Genomic DNA, 5,224 nt, shown 5'->3' on the forward strand with positions numbered 1-5,224 from the left:
TTTCTCTTGGAGCTTTCATCACAACCCAGGTTTCAGGAATCTTGAAACCAGGATAAAGCACGAGTGCCTCATCTTTTGTAAAATGCACAGTATATTCTTTGTCACAGATCTGAGAGACACTCAAAAGATTGTGCTTTAACTCTTCTACAAAATTAACTTTCTGCAACTTGATTCTCCCATTAGCAACAGTACCAATACCAGTAATTCTCCCTCCACTTTCTCCAGCAAAACTAACCCTTCCTCCTTGAACAGTCTTCCAATCATGTAACAATTTCTTGTTACCAGTCATATCCTGGGAACAGCCACTGTCTACAGCCCACATGTTGTTTACAGTCCTGCTCGACTGCTCCTGCACAATTAAAGAGATGAATTAGAAGCGGGGGACCCAAACCTTCTGGTCATGGGTTGGTCAAACCTGCTAACCGGCATGCAACAACTTGGTTGCCCAAAGTTCTTTTGAGGAAAGTTTCCATTTGATCTGAAAGGAAAATTTCTAGATGACTAGCTATGAGGCCATCCAAACATCCTTGAGTTTCTAGCATTAATGAATTCATAATTACCCGTTCTGTGGTTAACTGGGAAAAAACGAGACAGGTTTCTTTGAAATCTTGGATTAGTCCAACGATTGAAGTTGGAGGTGTTAGTATTCTTACCAGCATCAGATTTAGAGTTCGTTTTATTCTCAGTTTTAGTTGGCCTCATATTTCTAGATTTTCTCCGTTTCAGATGACAGTCATTGACAAAGTGCCCTATCCTGTTTCATCTAAAACAACTCTTGTTCGAATTATTTGTGTTCCTTTGAACGTTCGTATGGAAAGTTGCTGTAGACGATGAGGTTGTGTTACTATCAATTTGTCTCACATATGGGGGAACAAACGGGTTTAAGGAAGATTTCTTTTTGTCAAACTCGTAATCCTCCCCCCGTTTGAGTAACACAACTTCATCCTTCATCTCAACGGATTCATAGGTTCTGTCCGAGTTTGATGAAACAGGACTTGTGACATTAGAGCTTGTCGGGACAGTCTTGTTCATATCAACATCGGTGTTGTTCGAAAGAACCTTAATTGGTACTGTCTGACCAGTTTCAACACAAACGGATGGCTGATTAACATGATTATGAGTATAATTATTGTTGAAAGGTGGTGGAACTTCAGTGTATCCAATTCCCCCTTTGTTGCTTGGGGAACGTTAAACACTTAGTATGTGATCAAGAACCACAAAAGAACTTCTAAATTGCTTAATTTTCCTATTCAATTCCACCACTTTTACTTGGTAATCAGCTATCTGTTTATCCTTTTCAGCTATCAGTTTGGTCTTTTCTTCTACAACTTCATAGCTAAGATCAATTACTTGTTTTTTTTCAGCTAGAGTGGCCTTAAGGCTTCTGATGTCGTTTTCACTAGCTTTTATTTACCGAATATCTATTTTCTTTAGTTTTAGAATAATGATGTTCCTCTTTTAATTTTTTTAATTCGATATCCAAACTAACAAACTGATCGGTTAAAGCTTTCAATTGATCAGACAGTTTTTCACATTGTTCACAATGAGATTCAGAACATACCTCAGAGAGTTGATTGTTCACTTCTGCCTTGTATGCTTGATTTTCCACTGACTCTCTGTCACATCTTCCAGTCTCGATGTTTACCAGATTTGCTTGTTCAATTACCTCCTCAACTTGTATATTCCAGTTATACCCACCGTTCTGTTAAGACACCATAGCCTTGATTTCATTTCCACTTCCATTCTGTTGAGTAGGCCTGTTCTGACTTCGTTAGACTCTTTCATTTGTACATTCTCTAGAAAAGTGTCCATTTTGTTGACAGTTGTAGCAGCTGTTGAAATATTGATTAAAAATATTGGGATCAGTCACCATCATTTCCCAAAATAGACCATTGACCTTGCAAATCAAGACTCCTTGTTTCAAGCCTTATTTACTGGTCTTAGCTAATTGCCAGCCATTCTTTTTAATGCCATTTATTGTATATTCCTTTTATAGTTTTTGTATAGGTTATATAGAAGGATGTACGTAGGCTTGTAAGATAATCCAATATATACAAAAAGTAATTCAGTTTCTCTTCCATTCCCCTAATTATCATGGTTAACATGGTATTAGAGCAGTGTTTATGATCCAAAATCCTTTGTGCTCATCATTTACCAGAACCAGAAGCAATGTTAGAAGAAGATAACAATAGCCTAGCCATCCAAATAAGGGTTGGCCTCTACTTCAGTTTGACGTAAAAAAATGCATTCTTACATGGAGAGCTTAAATAAGAAGTCTATATGGAAGCCCCTCCTGGATTTATGGAAAATTCCAATCCTAGAGAAGTGTGTCGCTTGAAGAAATCCCTATATGGATTAAAACAGTCTCCTCGTGCCTGGTTTGGCAGGTTTACTTTAGCCATGAAAAAATATGGCTTCAAACAGAGTAACTCAGATCATACTTTGTTCCTTAAATGGAGGAATGGACTCGTAACATGCTTAATGATTTATGTTGATGATATGATAATCACAGGTAATGATGAGGAAGAGATGACAAGGTTAAAGGTAAACTTATTCAAAGAATTCGAAATGAAGGATCTAGGAAGACTTAAATACTTCCTTAGGATCGAAGTCCTAAGGTCCAGACAGGGGATTTTTATCAGCCAAAAGAAATACGTCCTTGACCTGCTAGCATAAAAAAGGATGATTGATTGCAAACCCGTTGATACTCCTATGATGGTGAACCAAAAGCTCTATATGGAGGAAAATGCTAAGCTGGCCGACAAGCGAAAATATCAACGAATAGTAGGGAAATTAATCTATCTCTCACACACCCGGCCTGACATTGCGTACGCGGTGGGAGTTGTGAGCCAATTCATGCATCAACCTCAAGTTACCCATATCGAAGCTGTGTGGAGAATAATCAGATAACTCAAAGGGACACCTGGTCATGGAGTTCTGTTCAAGACAAATGGGCACCTAGAAACTCAAGTGTATACCGATGTGGACTGGTCGGGGGATAAAGGGAATCGGAGATCAACATCTGGTTACTTTACCCTTGTTGGAGGGAATCTTGTTACATGGAGAAGCAATAAACAAAAGGTGGTGGCTCTTTCAAGTGCTGAAGCGGAATTTCGTGGAGTAGCACGCGGCCTAGCAGAGATACTATGGATACGAAAACTCTTGAGAGAGATCGGGTATCCTCCAACCCAATCTAGCAAAATTATGTGCGATAACGAGGCAGCTATTCAAATCACAGAGAATCCAGTCCAACATGATCGCACAAAACATGTTGAGGTAGACCGACACTTCATCAAAGAAAAACTTGAAAAAAGGATAATTGAACTTCCATTTGTCCGCTCAGAAGATCAACTCGCAGATATATTAACAAAGGCGGTCAATGGAAAAGTTTTTAATCAATGTCTTGGCAAGTTGAGTATCGGAAATCCCACTACTCAACTTGAGGGGGAATGTTGAAATATTGATTAAAAATATTGGGATCAGTCACCATCATTTCCCAAAATAGACCATTGACCTTGCAAATCAAGACTACTTGTTTCAAGCCTTATTTACTTGTCTTAGCTAATTGCCAGCCATTCTTTTTAATGCCATTGATTGTATTTTCCTTTTATAGTTTTTGTATAGGTTAAATAAAAGGATGTACATAGGCTTGTAAGACAATCCAATATATACAAAAAGTAATTTGGTTTCTCTTCCATCCCCTGATTATCATGGTTAACAGCAGCGAACCTTTGACTTGTCGAACCCCGGTCTCTCTCCAACGAACTTTCTACCAGTTTTCCTCATAAACCTCTTCACCCTTCTTACAATTATAGCCATTTGCCACTACAGATCCATTTCTTCCATATCATCGGCATCTATCTGATCATAGTCCTCATCCAAGGTTGCAGGGTTGACTATCTTTCCTTTGATGTAATTTTCATAAGAGGCAATGAAAGAGGCATAAAGAGCAGATTGTTGTTCAGCTGATTTCACACTCATAGGCATCTGTTTGTAATTCTTGCTAGAAGCATTGGCTGAGGAGCTACCAGCTGAGGATTGAGGTTTTGACGAACTACTTCCACCCGCTACAAAGCATATATCTCCATCCATATTCATCACTACATGACCATCTTGAGTAGAATTTGGTTCACCTCCTGAGTAATACGCAGTCGATTCTGATTTAGAGCTTGAGTTTGGAGACCCTTTTGCACCATACATTCCCGGATCCTGAACCTAAACAGTAGGAGTCTCTTTCCTTATCATATTTAGCTCATAATTACGTAACTTACTGACCACCGTTTCCAACTCAAAAGTTTCAAAATTTTTATCATCTCTTATCAAGACTGTGTATATTTCCCATTTGGGTGGTAGAGCATCCAGTAGTTTTTCTACAATTTCTGCCTCTGTGTATTTTATGGTGTAGTTGTTCAACTCTGTCATTAGGTGATAGTATCTTTCGATTATGGCATCAAGTGATTCATTCTTAAGGTACTTGAACACTGAGAATTGAGTTTTCAACAGTTTTGACTTTGAATTTCGAATTCAAAGTTTCCTTCATAGCGGTTCTCTAGTGATTCCCACAATTCTCTAGCAGTCTTGTACTATTTGAAAGTATGAAGAATCTCTTGAGGTAGTGCCATTGTTATGGCTGCTAGTGCTTTACGTTCTGCCTCGTACATTTTCTTTTCATCATCCGCCAACTTATTGTATTTTTTAAGTTGCTCACGACCTTCGAACTCAGTAGTCGTTGGAATGTACCCATCTTGAATGCAGACCCACATTTTTGCATCTTGATATTTCACATACTGTTCAAACCTATCTTTCCATGCAACGAAATCAGTTCATTTAAGTAGTTTTGGAGCTTTAGTTGCTGAACCAGCTTCAACTTCCATCTTTACCAGTTCAGTAATATTTATCGACTGCATACTTAAACGAAACGAGACCTAGAATCCAAATAAATTATTCTGTGAATAGTGAACAGCGAAGTTATTAGAACTTCGCTACATGCCAACTTCGCTTGCCCCTAACTTCACTTGCCCCTAACTTAACAATATCAACAACTTCACCAGGGACAACTTCGTTGTATTACTAACTTCGCCAACTCAACAGAATGGAAGTTATTCATATGAAAGTCACGATTAGAAGTTATGAACTAACTTCGCTTGCCCCGAACTATATCGATCGAGATCTTTGACCTGCATCCCGGTGCCTAATCGATCATCTCAACCATTCGGCTAGTAAG

The sequence above is a fragment of the Bidens hawaiensis genome, unplaced genomic scaffold (genome assembly GCF_021521415.1).
Source record: "Bidens hawaiensis isolate Kalapana, Puna unplaced genomic scaffold, B.hawaiensis_p1.1 tig00029038_1, whole genome shotgun sequence".
NCBI lineage: Eukaryota > Viridiplantae > Streptophyta > Magnoliopsida > Asterales > Asteraceae > Bidens > Bidens hawaiensis.